The following is an 18,851-nucleotide window of genomic DNA, read 5'->3' as shown; positions in this document are numbered from 1 at the left end:
ATAAGCTTTTTGATGAATTACTGAGACAAAGTATGTAAGATGTTTAAATCTCATGTACACTCACCGGCCACTTTATTAGGTACACCTTGCTAGTACTGGGTTGGACCGCCTTTTGCCTTCAGAACTGCCGTAATCCTTCGTGGCATAGATTAAACAAGGTAGTGGAAACATTCCTCAGAGAATTTGGTCCATATTGACATGATAGCATCACACAGATGCTGCAGATTTGTTGGCTGCACATCCATGATGCGAATCTCCTGTTCCACCACATCCCAAAGGTGCTCTATTGGATTGAGATCTGGTGACTGTGGAGGTCATTTGAGTACAGGGAACTCATTGTCATGTTCAAGAAACCAGTCTGAGATGATTTGTGCTTTATGACATGGCACGTTATCCTGCTGGAAATAACCATCAGAAGATGGGTACTGTGGAGATATATTATGTGTGTGCATTAATTATTATTATGTTCATAACCAGTGTGTTATTATTATGTTCAGAAACAGTGTGGGAAATAAAATGTATAACCTGTGTGAGTATAAGACATTGTGGCCTGCAGAAGTGTTGTTGCACAAACTTGGCCTTGAGTGTGGTGAAGCAGAAAATACTGAAGAACTGTAGGGGTAAGAAAGGATGTGAGAAAGATTAACTGGCCAAGCACTCCCTTCTCATATCAGCAGAAAAGCAGATCCAGGTGCAGGACAATAGCTGTCCAAATATGGTAAGCCAGAAAAGTCTGTATGTAACTATATGTGTGAAAAAACTGTAAAACAGGGCGCTGCCTATTTTCATGTGTGTTTCAATAAAAGCAATGGCCCCAGTGAGAAGCTCCGAGGTTGTCTCGGTGTGTGGTCAGATCACATGACAGAGATCTTCCCCTGGCCAGGTACTTGAACAACATACAGCTGTCTCCGTGTGATTTATTCTAATGTCTTGTGAATTCTTTCAGCTTACAGTGAATAAACGAACACGCAGAACACCCCTTGGGGGGGTGCTTCAACAGTACACTGTGGTCATAAAGGGATGGACATGGTCAGCAACAATACTTGGGTAGACTGTGGTGTTGACACGATGCTCAATTGGTACTAAGGGGCCCAAAGTGTGCCAAGAAAATACCCCCCACACCATTACACCACCACCGCCAGCCTGAACCGTTGGTACAAGGCAGGATGGATCCATGCTTTCATGTTGTTGACACCAAATTCTGACCCTACCATCCGAATGTCGCAGCAGAAATCGAGACATTTTCCAGTCTTCTATTGTCCAATTTTGGTGAGCCTGTGCGAATTGTAGCCTCAGTTTCCTGTTCTTAGCTGACAGGAGTGGCACCCGGTATAGTCTTTGTGATTTTACAGGAGTAGAATTTCATATCAACAGTAACAACAGCCTGCTGAAGGTCCCATATGACACATGCTCTGGAGACTTTTTTAAACATCTTGCACTCTGGTCTTCAAATGAATGTTCTTTACTTGTAGACTATTTTCTGTGAAGTGAAAATATCTGATTTCAATTTTTAAGACCATTTGAAACCACTACAAGACTCATAAGCTGCTACAATATTCTCTCTAAAGATCTCCGACAGCTAACTCTATCTCACCATGATGTTTGCCCTCACTTCAACAGCCAGGAGCACAACAAACAAAATGTCAGAGGTTTAAACTGGGCAAACCTCCATAAAAATGCTTAGCAGTGAAAATGCACCTGATGTAATGCACCTGTGGGGTATTTAGCCAGTTTAAGTGTGAATAAAGATGTGGGTGATTTATTCCTTCCCAGAAGTTGCATATTTGCCACATTTTACAGAAAGGTTAAAAATGTATTTTTTCATATTTGCATTTTTTATTTATAAGATCTTAAGTTTTCAGTATGGGTAAAATGGATATTAAGTCCGAGGTGCTCGAAAATAAAGGGCTTCTTTTGTCACAAGATGTTTCACCTCTCATTTAAAATTAAAGTGTGAACTGTAGAAGTCTTTAGTATGACTGTATCTTGAGATTTAGAAGATAAAATCTGCAGCTGGGTATATTAGCAGTGCTAGCTTCCTCTTCGAGAATACCTCTTGTTTGTTCATTGTAAGCACAGAATATTTCCAGGGATAACTGTGTCAATAAAAACTGATTTATTTTAAATGAGTCTAAAACCACAGTAAGATGCTCCCCACACACCCACCCTCAAGTAATGTTTTTATTGCTTTCCCTGACAACACATGGTGAGATTTTTTTCAGTAACAGTGCTACCATGGGAGCAATATAACCAAGGCAAATATCTGGCTCATATGAAAAGTAGCTTGAAGATAATCCAGTAGCCAGGGCTTAGATGAAGACCTGCGCAATCATGTAGAAATCGCATCACTGCAAGACTTGTTAATGCTGTATTTGATGTTTAGAATTTGTATACAATGAACCCATTAAAGTATGTTTTCAGACAGGTGAGAGGGTGATGCTGAAATCTAAACAATAAAATACGAAAGAAATAAAATGGAGATTTTACGGTGGACAGCTTTTGAGATGAGATGTGTGTGCACACTTACCGAGTAAAAAGCCTCCCATTTTATTTATGAGCCTAAGTTTGGTTGAGTCATGACAATAATAAAGTGGAAAATTGTTTGTGTTTGTTAAGAAGTGAGAGGATGGTTTAGTCCTGATTGAGTTGCATTGATTTTCCATCAACATCCTGCAAACTCATGTCGAGAGCAGTGATTGAACACTTACATATATAGTGCCTCTATCTTATGTGACAGTTTAAAGTGCACACTGTTGGCCTTTTTTCTGTTAAATGATGGATCCACTCTCTGTTTCTCCTTCTGGAGAGATGAATGTTGTTGTATGCTGTACATTTTGCTAAAGCATGTTCTTAAGTGCATGTGCTGTTCCAGTTTACATGCAGTCATCATGGACAAAAGGTGATCTTAGGCTTTTAATACATTATGGGAAACATTTTGTTTGTGTGTCAGCAATAACTCAACATCAACTCAACTTAAAACAATTAAAACAATGGGTGGAAAAACTCTTTCTAATCCACACAGGGTGTAAAATATTCATACTGGCTCAAATATTTATACACACCCTCTACAACTGTCATTGGAATATTCTTCAGGAAGTTGCAGAGAAACCATGCTTTTTGTAGCGACCAATGAGGCCCTGCCATTATTATGGCTGAATAATTTTCCATTCTTTGTATCAAAACTGGTGTAGTTAATTTAAATTGGTTGGTTTAAAAACTACCAATTTTCAATTCTGTTGCGATTGGGGCCATTCCAGAAGATTAATGCTTTTATCCATTAAATTCCCAGTTTTAATGTGTGTTTGGTGTCATTGTCGAGGTACTCCTTCATTGTCATTATCACACCGACTCTGTGTAATGTACCAGTACCACCATGAGTGAAACAGACCCTCACCATAATTCTGCCACAAACATGCTTGACAAGTGTAAAGTGTTTTTTACATTTGAAAGCTTCACCTCAAATTAAATTCTTCTAAAATTAAATTCTTCTAAGATTATCACTGAATTGGACCTTCAAACCGTTCTGAGAACCAACCCAAAAAAAATAGTTTGTATGTCTACAAACAGAAACTCCCAGCTGCAGTCAGTAATGATCAATTAATCGGATGAGAGTAGTTATTGAGTCTACTCTTATTGAGTTAAAAGAAATTATAAAACAATCAGAAACAGAACTTGTTAAGATTTAGGAGAGTGTCCATGAGAGAAAATCCACAACAAATTCAAAGGTGTGTTCTAAGGGAGGTTTGGGGTGGGTAAAACTACAGCAAAATCTTGTTTTGGGTACACCTATTTATAAATTAATTGTGAGTATTATTGTTGTACATTTGACTATAAAACAATAGAGCTGTTTAGTTGAGAACATGATAAAGTTGTCCATAACTCTTAAAGGCAATCTTCAAGTTGTTCACTTGTTATTTGTAACATCTATGTGCACTTAAATTAAAGTAGAAATTTGTCCCTATTAAACCTATTTCCTAAAATCTCAAAGAAAAGCTTGGTTGACCTAGATCAAAATATTAAACAGCAAAGTGGGAAATGGAGTTCACATTCACAATCATGTTCTTTTTCTCTCTTGATTCACAAAGAACTACCTGTTACCTATTTCGAAAAACACTGACTTTATGTTGTGTTCTTCTTGGTCGTTTCATTGCACATCCAGAAGACATAGGCCTTCCCAGAAAAGCCCCCTGTGTGTGGATCAAAGAATTTGTATGAACAATCAACCTGGAAGGATGCTGCTGTGGGTGAACAAACAAATCTATGTGTTGGAGGAAATGTTGGTATCTGGTGTATAAACATAATATGCTGAATAATGGGACTGATCCAAAAATTCATTTGTGGTGTTGCTTGTTTGATGAGTGAAACCTTTGTAACTGTCATGCCATTTGTGAATGAGCTATGCAAAAAGGCTAAAATCCATTTGTTACCGTTGTGGAGTGTAGCTTTTAGACAATGAAAATAAACTATTAGAGCTTAACATTTTATTTGGTTAGATTTTAGGCAACATTTCTCAGTAGTAGTAATGTAACTTATAAAACAATTAAAAGACACATAAATGACTTTGTCAAATTCCAACCAAATTTGAAAAATGTATAATTCAACAAAATTAGTTAAACTAATACACGGTAATTTCCTAGCTAGCTAAACTTTAGCATTAGCACTGTTGCTACACTAGCAATAGCTGGATTTAAACGCAAATACTTGCTTAAACACGGAAACTTTCTCAAGCATGAGTCCTATGACAGTTTCAAAATTTTTACTTGATATAGTTTAGTTGATATATTCTTGCATAATACAACCCATATAAAGGCATATATGCCTTTCTGCTCTGTTTCCACCCTAAATGAGGCTAATGGTTGAACATAATCTTTCTGTTAACTTCTATATAAATGGCCGAGGCAAAATAAAGTAGCCAATGTCGTTGGAATGTAACTATGATTGTACATTACATTTTCAAACCAATTAATTCAAATTTTAATATTATTAATGGCTAAAGCTGACAACCCTACAAAGTCTCTTTTTATAGTGTAAAACATCCAAAAATAGGAACCGGTTCTGTTATGCATGCATTTTTGCATAGCTGGTAAATGGTTGTTGAAAGTAAAAGGGATTGAACAGAACCTTTGTCCTTAAAGTAAAGTGTGTCAATAATGAAAACCATTTCTCCCCTGCTGGGCCAAAAAATAACCTAATTCTAGAACCAGCCATGTTAGATCGAGTGTGGGAACACAGTCATAAAATGCAAATAACATCACCAACTATCCAGTTGAGGTCCAGCCTTAGGCTGTTCACTAAATGTTTGCAGTGACATTTAACTCAGTAGGAATGGGTAAAAGGGAACAGTATACCTGTGTGCACAAGAAGTATTTCTTGAAAATGGAGTGGGAATTAGAAGGGGACATTTTTGATGTTTGTTTCAATGAGCTTAGGGATGTATTTTGTTAAAACTGGTTTTGCAAAAACAAGTCACAAAAAAATACACATTTACTATGTGAGTTTTGGATATGTCTTTAGAATAGTACTTATTTATATTCTGATCTTGTTTATTTGTGATGTTTAATCCTTTTTCTATAAGTGACAAACAAGACAAAAACTGTCCCCACTGCAGAAATGGTTCTGAAACTTAATTTTAAATCAAACATAATGGTGATTTTGTGCCAACATTTATGATCACTAGTAGAACAATTATCTCCTTCTACAGAGAGATATGAACTTTATGGCTTAGTATAATCTAATTTTCAACTTCTTTAATAATGTGTTCCTTGGCAGCTGTTATCAGGAGGGGAAATAGTTTCAAAATGAACAGCATTGTTCTGTTTGTTGCATTCCCTGTGCCTATATTCATGCTCTCTCACAAATACTGAACAAATTAAATATTTATGAAATTTAAATATCTGCTAAGCAGGAACAATAAAATACTGACAGATGAAAAAGGAAATAGCCTACTTATCTTTTTAAAAAAATGGACCTGTCAACGGGATATATCACGTAAAGATGTGAACAGAGAGACTTCTGCGTCCGTGCTTGCAGCATGAATTTTTTTTTCTCTAAAGAAGTTACAATTAAGTGATTGTATTGTGATTGAATTGTCCGCCTTCTATTAAGCGTTTTGTTTTCAAATAAGTGTGTTGTCACATTTGACGTGTGATAGCTTTGGTCAAGAAAGTTTGCAGTAAATCTTGTTTTAAATAAACTTAAATTTGCTTAAATACTGAAAAATGCTGATAAAGTCTCCTTCAGGTGCATAGGGTTACAGGGGGAATTCAGCTGGGCTGGATTTAATGGAATCAGTGCAAACGAGACAAATTACCAGGCACATTTAACCACCGAATGCAATACTATCCCTTTTAGAATCACACATTTCTGGACTGTATGAGACAGCTGGAGTACATACATTACCTTATAAAAGTATGTATTTTCCTTTAACTTTACTATATATTTTTCATGCTGCAATCACAAATTTGTATGTTTTTTATTAGAATTATATGGGATTAAGCTACGCAAAGTAGTGCATAATTCTGAAGAGGAAGGAAAAAAAGAAACATTTTACTACATAAAGGTGGGCTGCACAGTGGTGCAGTTGGTACCACTGTTGCCTTGCAGCAAGAAGGTCCTGGGTTCAATTCCTGGCAGGGGTCTTTCTACATGGAGTTTGCATGTTCTCCCCATGCATGTGTGGGTTCTCACTGGGTACTCCAGCTTCCTCCCACAGTCCAAAGACATGCCTGTTAGGTGAATTGGTCACTCTAAATTGCCCTAAGGTGTGTGCATGGTTGTTTGTCCTGTGTGTCTCTGTGTTGCCCTGTGATGGAGTGGTGACCTGTCCAGGGTGTATCCTGCCTCTTGCTCATAGACTGCTGGAGATAGGCACCAGCTCCCCTGCAACCCATTATGGAATAAGCAGTAGAAAATGATTGACTAAATAAAAGTGTGGCATTTGTATTTAATCCTGAATATATTATGTAAGACCACCTTTTGCTGTAACCACACTAGTGAGTCTTTCGAGGTACAACTCTGCATATAATTTGTTTTTCAATTTTAGTTTGCAAAACAATTTATAGTGAGATTGGATAGAGAAGGTCTATGAAAGGAAATTTTTATGTTTTGCCTCAAATTCTTAATTAGAGTTAGGTCTCAACCTTGACTGGACCATTCTAAGACATGGATGTGTTTCTGTTTAATTCATTCCATTGTAGCTCTGGTTGTATTTTCAGGGTCATTGTAATGCTGGAAGTTGAAACTCTGCCCCAGTCTCAAGTCAGGTTTTCCCTGAATTTAGCTTCATCTATCTTCCCCTCACCAGCTTCCCTGTCTCTGCAGAAGAAAAGCATCACCACGGCATTATGCTGCCACCAGTATGTGTAATTCTCAATGTCATTTGCAGCTCTCCTTTTTATTTATGGCATCAGAACAAAGGCGGCTGAATACAAATCCATGTAACACTGTCCAGATTTTAAATTTTTTTTTTATGTTGAAATGCAGGTATTATTTTCTTTCTACTTCACAATATGGCTTAAGTAAATTTCCAGCGAAATACATTGAAGTCTGAGGCTGTAACAGGACAAATGTAGAAAGGTCCAAGGCGTGTGAATACTTTTGCAAGGCACTGTTTAGATAAAACAAACACAGGCTTAGGAAGAACACAACAAACAGAAACACTCCTGTTAAGATTTAAAGTAGTATTTTCTATAGTGCCTGCAGATGATCAAAGAAATTCTTAAAGAATGAGACATGGACACATTTGAGCTTTAATATAAGATACATGTTTTATGCATCTCACAGTCCCACAAAGACACAGAAAGCTGCTTTAAAAAATACAACGGTAAATCCTCATTGGAGGAGGTGTAATGAGAGAGAGTTTGGGCGCCATCTCATCTGCTGAAGCTTAACATCACAATGCTTACTCCTGCAACACCATCATCAGAGAACACACCCAAAATTGCTCTCTTTATTTTACTGACAGAGTATTTAATTTCCTGGGCTTTTGTGTGGGTTAGTGGTTCAAGCAGAAGCTATTCCCAGTGATTCTGGCAGACACTAGAGACTATAGTTATAATCCTGTTCTTGGTATCCTAAAGCCCCAGCTAGCCTGAAGTGTAGAAATATAATGCAGCATTCAAGCATCGCCAGCATGTGTCTTTGAGCTGCATTATACTGTACTCAAGTCTGCCAAAAATTATAGCTATAATTTTAATGAGTAGACTACAATAACTGATCAGCATGAAACACTACACTAATAAACAAGTTAGAATGCATAGAAATTTTGATTACAATTTTATTTTAGTTGTGCTGCTATGTGTTACATGAGCTGGGGAAAACATTCAGCTCAACAGCAGCTGTGGAAAACATTCAGCTCAACAGCAGCTGTGAACCTATTCCATGCATCTGCCTAAACATTTATATATAGTATAAATACTGTGTTGCAATGCAATAACCATAAAAGACATAGCCTACCACAATCCTTTCATTTTCTATACATGCTTATCCTTGCAGGGTTGCTGGTACCCATCTCCAGGGGTGACTGGGCGAGAGGCACACTCTGGACAGGTCCACAGAGCAACTGTATGCAGTTTTCCTGTTGTCATGGTAATATTTTGTAATAGGCAGGGTATGTTGTCATGTTTCTAGGACACTTCCTAAATCACATGCAAAATCAAACTAAGACCAAATTAAACTTAAAATATGGTTTATTTACAAGCAGCAGCAATGAAAAAAGGTGCACTAGGAAGACTTCACTAACGGCTTCTGCAGCATCTGGCAAAACAGAAAAGTAATTAGATGAGGCAGATAAAATGTGACAAAATTAAATTCTCTGCATCAAAGGAAAATGGCTTACTGTTTGTTGTCGAAGGATTATTCTGAGGAGAGCTTGTGATCCTGGTAATGACCAGAAAGGCAAATTGTTTTTCTATAAAGATGAGTTCAAGTGTGAAGGGAGCTGGTTGAGCGGTGATATTTAGATAGAAGGGTTGGAGAGCAGGCATGCAGGTGGGGGCTGAGTACGTAAGAGCTGCAGAGGTAAAACACCAAATGAGACACGACACGATATGATACGATACAATGTTGTGCACTACAGTACGATATGGTGAGATATGATATGATGCACTGCAATACAATACGATTTGATTTGACTTAACTTGACTCTACCGGTAAGGCTGACCATCAGGCGAACCCTGGCTCTGGAATTTGCACCCAGCTGTGAGAACTGCAGCCAGCTGCCACACCCTCCAGCGAAGATCCTCTATGCAGGAAAGACGTCACACTACTCAAACTCACAACCACAAGCACACATCAGGATTGTGACAGTTATCTGATAAAAACATACGAAAAAAATAAAATATTAATACTCTTTAAGATGGATTTTATGCATCAGGATGGCTGATGTGTTCCTAATGTTTTAATGACAGAATCGTATAACAGTAAATCCTGTAGCATATTATAAACATAAAAAAATACATTTGAATTTAAAATAATTTAAAAACCTAAGTTCTGTCAAAGGAAATAAAACACTTTGTAACTTATCTCCAAACCAGCACATGAAGACACTGCTTTGAAGGCTAGAGGAAAGGGTCATTGCTCTGTTTTCTTCTATGATCTTAACTCTGGGATGCAGAGCTTTGCAAAAGTATTTATAACCTTTGAACTTTTTTCCATTTTGTCACATTACAACCACAAGCTTCCACGTGTTTTGGGGGATTTACGTGACCGACCAATGTTTTTCAGAACTGTGAAGTAAAAGGATAATTTCCAATAAAAAATTTTTTTTACATCTACAAATCTGAAAACTGTGCCATACATTTGTTTTCAGCCCCTCTGAGTAGAACTACCTTTCGCTGCAGTTACAGGTGCAAATTTTGGGTTATATCTCTACCAGCTTTGCTCAAGTACAATAGGGAGCTCCATCCATCTTGACCACATCTTCTGACCAGCTACCTTGTGTCAGCTGTGAAACAGCATCTCCATCAATATGGATTAGAGTGGGGATGGTGCATTCATGGTGATATAGTAGGTAGCATGAGTTTTACTCCACAAATAGCATTTTGTTTGTAAGGCAAATAGTTTGTGGCAGACCAACAGCCCTTCTAGGACAGAATTTCCCCACCTGTACTGTGAATCTGTGCAGCTCCTCCAGAGGTTTAGCCCAGACCTCTGATTACATCTATGATTAATGCTTTTCCTGTTAGTTTAGGCAGTCATGCATTGTTTGGTAGACTTACATTCTTCCATTAGATATTTAAAAGTTTGCAATATTCTTCTATAACATAACCCTGCATTAATCCTCTTCACAAGCTTATCCCTGATCTGTCTTCTGTGTTCCTTGATCTTCACAATTTTCTTTCTACTTTAATGTTCTTTTACAAACTTCTGAGGCCTTTACAGAACAGCATTTATACTGAGATATTGACTTTCACACAGGTGGCCTCTGTTTACCAAACATTTAATGCCTGAAGGCAAGTTGTTGCACTGGATTTCATTTAAGGGTATCAGAAAAAAAAGAGCGGGATACAATGCATGCCACGTAATCTGATTTTTATTTGCAAACAGGATGGAAAACATTATAACCATAGCTCTCTTTTTTTGCCTTAAGAATTTAAACCATTAATAAATGTGTTAATACTATTGAAGCTAGGCAGTAACTTCTCATTTGTGTCTCTGTTCTGTAAAGGTTCAAGCAAATTCTGAAATTACAAATTTTGTTTAATTAAAAGCTTTTTGTCTTCCATGCAATTCTTGAAATCAATTTGTTTCTTTTTTTTGATCACTTGGTTTTTTGCAAAATCAAGTAATCAAAGATTTGATGATTAATGACACATACTAAATAAAAAGCAAAGTATCAGATTCCACAGAAAACAAACAAAAACAAACAAAGACTAATTGCAGTCACTGAAACTTTCTCAAACTTTATTAGTATTATTTATTAGTCTGTAAAGTGATAGTTTTAATCTGCACACCTATGGTTGGCTATTTAAGCATCAAGCTTCACTCCTCAGTAATGTTCTTGGTGGAGAGGTACGATACACTCCACTTCCTAAAGCTCCAGCCCGGACCAGGCTCTAAAGAGGAAAAAAGGTGAATATAAAATAAAGGGCTTAGAAACTGCTAGCTGTTGAACCACAGGGTGGGAACACAACATGGTTGTCTAATAATAAATCAAAGATGTTTATATGAAATGCAGGTTATTTGGTTCATAAAAATTAGATTTTCAGATGGATTTTGTACCTTTTATCGAGTATATAGATTTATTTGATTAGATAACAATTAAAAATGGAGTTTTACAGTTTATCTGTGTGCCAAAGAGGATCAGAAATGCTCCAGAAGGCACAATATAAATTGACTATGATAGAGGTTAAATAGAGAATGAGGAGAAATTGTGCCCTAGAACACATGGCTGAGGACACATTATAGGAAATAGTTAATACTAATTTTTGGTGTTTTTTTCAGAATTACATTTTATCTGTCTTTATTTTTCTTTTATGTATTCAGCTATATTGCAATAATTCTGAGCTCCTTAGCTCTTTTCAATCCCAACCCCTTTCCTCAGACTGATGTTTCGGAAGTCCACATGAAGACATGTACAGGCAGGGACAACCAGGAAAAAGTCCGGCGCTTCAGTTTACTGTAAGGAGAATAATGTGGGGTGCTCAACTCCGGAAACAGGAAATTACATCAACTCTTTTGATTATAGTCTCTAATTTTTCCATAAAATGAAGTTTAGCTGAAATTTGTTAAATATGTTTATATTATCAGCCTCGGTAGTGTTTTTTTTGTTCTTAGATGTGGCTATGGTTTGCAATTCAAGGCCTTCGTACATGATGAATATGTGAGAGAACAGGAAATAAAAAGCAGGAATAAATATTGCTAAAATACCAAGATCAGAGACAGGATTCATAGAGATGTAAAAACGATATTGATGATTAAGACTACTACACATTTACAAATTTCAGTACAATAAAGAAATATCTCAGTTTGCTATTCTTGTGACATTTAATAATTTTGGAATTTTAACCTGGTGGGAACAGATATGAATCTGATTATGACCATGTGGAGATAATTTAAGGTCAAAGGTGTGACAAGCAAGCACTGACAAGCACTCATAAGTGTATTTTCAAAAGACAACCTCTGGATATGAGTACATGCACTCAACCTCTTTGGTCGACCATGGTGAGGTCTGTTCTGAAAGGAACCTGTCCTGTCAAACCGCTGTATGGTCTTGGCCACCGTGCTGCAACTCAGTAATCTTCTTATAGTCTAGGCCATCTTTATGTAGAGCAACAACAGTATAAGAGAGTGTGAAAGAGATAACACCAAATTTAACACATTTCCTCCGCATTCACACCTGAAAGCTTGTAACTCTAACAAGTTACACGACACTTGAAAAGGAAAAAGGCTTATTAGGCACAATTTGGACATTTTCACTTAGGAGTGTATTCACTTTTGATTGCACTACAAATAATGGCTGAGTATTGAGTTGTTGTGAGGGGACAGCAAATTTCCACTATTATACAAGCTGTACACCGAATACTTTACATTGTGTCAAAGTTTAAGATCTTCAGTGTTGTCCCATGAAAAGATATAATAAAATATTAACAGAAATGTGAAGGGTGTACTCTGTCCAGTGATGTTTTGTTCTTTCTTTCTAGGTAGGAGCTGGTGAGTGGAGGTCCATCGGAGGGTGAACAGGCAGGTGAGTCAAGCGGAGAAAAAGGGAAGGGCTCGGAAACCAGTTACCAGGAGGGCTGACAGAGGAGCAGCGGAGAGAGAGAGAGAGATCCAGGTGATCCAGGTGATCTCGACACAGATGCTAAGAATCATGGAGCAGATCACCGGAGTCCAGGATTCAGACATCAACAGAGGAATCCGGTTTTTGTTGGAGAAGACAAGGGAGGTAAGAGTCAGGACTTCGAGAACAAGGAACAGGAAGAGATTAGGGCCTGATTACCACTCATGGGAGCAAAACAATCAGGCATCTGTCTCAGGGAGCCAACTCTTCTTTAAGCTCCTCCTGATGAGCCTTAATGAGCTGGAGCTGCAGAGGCTGCACCTGCAGGTCACACCCTGGAAAGAAGGAGGAGGAGAGAAAACGCACAAACAACCTTCACACCACTCTGTGGATATGGCACTATAAGAACACTAACATAAGTAAAATCCTTTGTTAACAATAGTGACACATTATATTATATTTCAAGCTACAGCGGAAAAGTGTTTCCACTACAAATAAAAATTTGGCATCAGCATACCATTCAGCTAAAAAATGTTTGTAAGTACTTTAATCAAGCCTTAAAGTAAAATATTTCTTGGTACAATTAGTGAGCAATTGATCTGAAGCTGACCATATTTTCCATTATTCATCTCTGACCATTAATCAGCTAGTCGAAAGTTGAAAAATCTGATATCTGAATAAAAGTATGTAAGTAATACGGAAAATTATTTGGTCTGTAAATGCATTAACAAATAGTAAATTCTTTGGTGCACTTTGTTTTGATTTGTGCTGTGCCCAAAATCAACAGGTCAGACCTTTAAGAACAACAGAGATCAGGATTGGCTGTTAAAAGCTTTCCGTGTGCATCTCTAAATATAAACAACATAAATAACTTTTTATCATAACTAAGAAATATAATAAAACCTAAACCATATGACATACTCAAAACACTAGATCAGAAATTCTAGTCTCTTATAAGTGATGCAAATTTATAGCTAAATGCTCATCTTCACATCATGTAAAGAAATGATTAAAACCAGTCCCACTGGAAACTAACCTGTCTATTGTACTGAAAGAGCCAAGTATTTATGGTGAGATATATTTGTGTAGATTGAAATAATACAACAAGAAACATCCCCTGAAGTCAGAATTCTGACTTGAAAAGATGGAGGTCACCAAGCAGCCCGCGGCTAAAAGTCCAAGATGGCCTCCAACTTTAGTGAATGTTGGGGGCAATAATGTTCATGTTGTATTTCCTGCTCAGAAAACCTGAAAATCCAACAATGAGTACAATGTCCACACCTGATACACATGATAGCAAGACACTGATGATGGATGAGGAAGATATTCAATATTCACCAAAAACATCACAAACAACACTGCAAATAAATCCATGATACGATATGATACGATACGATACGATACGATACGATGCGATGCGATGCGATGTGATGCTATGTGATACGATGTGGTGCGATGCGATGTGATACGATGTGGTGCGATGCGATACGATGTGATATGATATAATGCGACACAATCAATTTAAATGGGATCTTGTATTTGGAGAAGTGCTTGGAAAAACTCAAATAAATCCTTCCTAACCGATTTCAGTAGAAAGTGAACACACAAATCCCATGTCAAATGATTTTAAAATGAGCTGCACAAGCTTATCAGTTGCAATTCCCACTCTAGCACCAAGGAATTAGCAGGGCACGTTATTTAAATAATTTTAATTATTTTGATTATCATCAGTCCAATACATGTAAGAACTGTATAAAGATGAAAAATAAGTAACAGGCAATATGTAGCAAGACATATTGCTTTATTAAACGTTTATATATAGAGTCTAATTACGCTGTGAGCAGTGGTGATAAATCACTGGAGTCTAAATCAAAGCACCACAACAGGAAGAGTCATCAATCACTCAGTGCAGCACAATACAACATGAGCCCATAGATTCTCCTTGTCTTCTGGTCGTCAGTGTTTGGTCTGCGCCAAACATGAGCTGCATTGCTGTGACACATTATCATTAGTCCAATCAGCACCACTTTAAAGACCTGACAGAAAGCCATCAAAGCCAAAAAGATAGCAAGACATATGAGGTCATAAAGCTGACAAACCCCTGATTCAGCATGCCAATGAATGAAAAGACTTTCCATTTCTCTGTTTTCTTGAAAAAATGGAGCAAAAGCAGCTCTTGTCCTCTGAGGTCCTTCCACTGACAAGGTGCCTTTCTTTTGATAGCTTTGCTATGATCCAGTAATGGTCACTTCAAGTCAGGAGTCTTCAGTCTTTGTGTATAGGTTAACAGGGATTGGCGGTGATGGATAGCAGAGAGGTGGGTCACCTCAAAGGCACTGTGGTGACATTCAGAATGTCTGACTTTAAGATTGGGAATTGACAGATGGTATTTAACTGAATCTATAACTGAATCTTTTTTCCACTTCCGCCTCTCTGCCTGCTCAGACGCTTTTCTCCTAAGCTCCCTGATTGCTTGCATTCTTTTACTCCTAACTTTTTATCTCTTAGCCAAAATTACGGAAATGTTGGACTAAAACAACTTCTTACCAGCGACTCCCAAGGATTATTATTATTATTTTTTATTTTTTAAAGGACTTTGATGTTTTTATAATTGAACTCGAAAGCAGGAGAAGTTGATGCCAGCTAATCACCACAAAATGCCTCCCTTCACCACAGAGGACTTCGACAAACTTTTACAGAAATTGTCTGTTTTGGAGATGAAAATCCATCGACTAGAAGTGAATGTGGAGGTGAATATGGGGTACAGCGATGATTCAACTCTGCCTGTGATCCCAAACAGTGTCAGCCAGCTCAACAACTCAGCCGGCAATCAGAACACTGAGAATAAACCTACCGGCAGACCCCTCTGGCATGTTTTAGGGGCATGCCCAAAAAATCAAGGTGGACGATTCACTGGAAGATCTCAGCAATTAAATAAATTAGAATGGCCAGAATTACAGAGAAATGTCCCCGTTTCCCCTGGGAAAAGGAGACTTCGACAGCGAGCTGCTGTCACAACAACTGATAGGAGTGAGACAGCGGGAAATAATGGTATTCTCCTCCAAAACAGATTTGCCCCACTACAGAATGAAAACCAGGAAATTGATCCATCTTCTGAGATCAATAAAAGGTTTGAGAACAATCTTCATTCTAAAACAGTCGTCTCCTAAATTGCCAGAGACAAAGTACCCCACCAGACCAAGAACCCTAATAGTGGGCAACACAGCTGTGGATGGGATTAAAAACTTCTGCAACAAGAAAAACACAGAAGTTATGATTGGTACCAGTAACGTGGTGTCTGATATCTCAGAGAATATTCTTGCAATCACAGAAAAGCGCCCGTCTCTAGAAAATCTTATTATACACTGTGGAGCCATGGATGACGTGGTTAAGAAATATCAGAAAGACTGAAGGAGAATTTCACTCGTCTTCTGAATATTGTTGGAGGTCTCAATATCAAGGTGTTTCTCAGCGGACCCTTTGTACCGATTTTCTGTGGAGATGAGGTTTTTTCCAGACTTCTGATGATTAATAAGTGGTTGAAAAAAACATGTGCCACCACACCTGTGAGCTTCATTGACAACTTTAATATTTTTTGGTAAAAAAGACAATATTAGCATATTGTGATAAAGTTCATTATTTTCCATAATGTAATGATGAAAATTTAACATTCATATATTTTAGATTCATTGCACACTAACTGAAATATTTCAGGTCTTTTATTGTCTTAATACGGATGATTTTGGCATACAGCTCATGAAAACCCAAAATTCCTATCTCACAAAATTAGCATATCATTAAAAGGGTCTCTAAACGAGCTATGAACCTAATCATCTGAATCAACAAGTTAACTCTAAACACCTGCAAAAGATTCCTGAGGCCTTTAAAACTCCCAGCCTGGTTCATCACTCAAAACCCCAATCATGGGTAAGACTGCCGACCTGACTGCTGTCCAGAAGGCCACTATTGACACCTTCAAGCAAGAGGATAAGACACAGAAAGAAATTTCTGAACGAATAGGCTGTTCCCAGAGTGCTGTATCAAGGCACCTCAGTGGGAAGTCTGTGGGAAGGAAAAAGTGTGGCAGAAAACGCTGCACAACGAGAAGAGGTGACCGGACCCTGAAGAAGATTGTGGAGAAGGGCCAATTCCAGACCTTGGGGGACCTGCGGAAGCAGTGGACTGAGTCTGGAGTAGAAACATCCAGAGCCACCGTGCACAGGCGTGTGCAGGAAATTAGCTACAGGTGCCGCATTCCCCAGGTCAAGCCACTTTTGAACCAGAAACAGCGGCAGAAGCGCCTGACCTGGGCTACAGAGAAGCAACACTGGACTGTTGCTCAGTGGTCCAAAGTACTTTTTTCGGATGAAAGCAAATTCTGCATGTCATTCTGAAATCAAGGTGCCAGAGTCTGGAGGAAGACTGGGGAGAAGGAAATGCCAAAATGCCAGAAGTCCAGTGTCAAGTACCCACAGTCAGTGATGGTCTGGGGTGCCGTGTCAGCTGCTGGTGTTGGTCCACTGTGTTTTATCAAGGGCAGGGTCAATGCAGCTAGCTATCAGGAGATTTTGGAGCACTTCATGCTTCCATCTGCTGAAAAGCTTTATGGAGATGAAGATTTCATTTTTCAGCACGACCTGGCACCTGCTCACAGTGCCAAAACCACTGGTAAATGGTTTACTGACCATGGTATCACTGTGCTCAATTGGCCTGCCAACTCTCCTGACTTGAACCCCATAGAGAATCTGTGGGATATTGTGAAGAGAACGTTGAGAGACTCAAGACCCTACACTCTGGATGAGCTAAAGGCCGCTATCGAAGCATCCTGGGCCTCCATAAGACCTCAGCAGTGCCACAGGCTGATTGCCTCCATTCCACGCTGCATTGAAGCAGTCATTTCTGCCAAAGGATTCCCGACCAAGCATTGAGTGCATAACTGTACATGATTATTTGAAGGTTGACGTTTTTTGTATTAAAAACACTTTTCTTTTAATGGTCGAATGAAATATGCAAATTTTGTGAGATAGGAATTTTTGGTTTTTACGAGCTGTATGCCACAATCATCCATATTAAGACAATAAAAGACCTGAAATATTTCAGTTAGTGTGCAATGACTCTAAAATATATGAATGTTAAATTTTCATCATTACATTATGGAAAATAATGAACTTTATCACAATATGCTAATATTTTGAGAAGGACCTGTAGAATATCAACAACAATGATACGCGTGGAGGAACGCTGCCTCCAACAACTCCAGCAGAAACAATCAGCCAGTTGGCTGAGAAAGAGAGGTCATCACAAAAGGTCTCCCCGTCGAAATCCACAGGAGAAGTGGACCCCCCCATTATACCCCCATCTCCCCAAACCCAGACCCAGACCGACACCCCCGGTAAACCCCCCTCACCCCAGACCCCGACTGAGACCACACAGAACTCTCCCATCTCCCCACTGAGCCCACTTTTTGCTTTACTGGATTCTGATAACATGAAAGGAGCTCTTAAAATCGGGACCCAAATGGCTCTGACATCTTCTCCATTCAACACCCCCGTGGCCGAGGCCCTGCTACTAAACCAACATCTTCCAAATGCCACAGACCTCCACCACCTCCTAATCTATCTCCTCCTAATCAGGACCTTCAAATCACTTCTCTGTGATACAGTCTGGGCCCCAGTGGTAACTCTATCAGAAATGAACATGTCCAGGAAAAACTTGGGCCCCTAATAGGAGATAGTTATAAAATCTCTGTGCTTATACGGGACAGAAAGAACAAAGCCAAAAGGATAAGAGACAGTAATAAAGAATCAATAAAAGCCATAAACTCAGACCTTCGGCCGCATGTTTTGGACACTCGGGTGAAGAGAGGGGCTGAGCTGTCCACTGATCACCACTTGGTGGTGAGTTGGATCCGCTGGAGGAGGAGAAAGCCGGACAGACTTGGCAGGCCCAAGCGCATAGTGAGGGTCTGTTGCGAAAGCCTGGCGGAGCCCTCGGCCAGGGATGTATTCAACTCCCACCTCTGGGAGAGCTTTGACCATATTCCGGGGGATGTTGGAGACATAGAGTCCGAGTGGACTATGTTCTCCGCATCTATTGTCGATGCTGCCGCCCGTAGCTGCGGCCGTAAGGC

The 18,851-nt window shown here is 38.8% G+C and overlaps 1 long non-coding RNA gene across 1 annotated transcript; it reads right to left on the bottom strand.

Moving 5' to 3' along the window:
* Positions 1-8,619: 8,619 nt before the first annotated feature.
* Positions 8,620-9,245, bottom strand: LOC124856463. Its single transcript, XR_007035338.1, has 3 exons — positions 9,138-9,245; positions 8,837-9,010; positions 8,620-8,754 (listed from the first exon to the last, which is right to left on the bottom strand). It is a non-coding gene; the product is annotated as an uncharacterized LOC124856463 (long non-coding RNA).
* Between the last annotated feature and the right edge of the window lie 9,606 nt (positions 9,246-18,851).

This window comes from Girardinichthys multiradiatus, chromosome 20 (assembly GCF_021462225.1).
Source record: "Girardinichthys multiradiatus isolate DD_20200921_A chromosome 20, DD_fGirMul_XY1, whole genome shotgun sequence".
Lineage (NCBI taxonomy): Eukaryota > Metazoa > Chordata > Actinopteri > Cyprinodontiformes > Goodeidae > Girardinichthys > Girardinichthys multiradiatus.
Note: the sequence above shows the minus strand (reverse complement) of the source record. Positions and strands in the feature narration are given on the sequence as shown.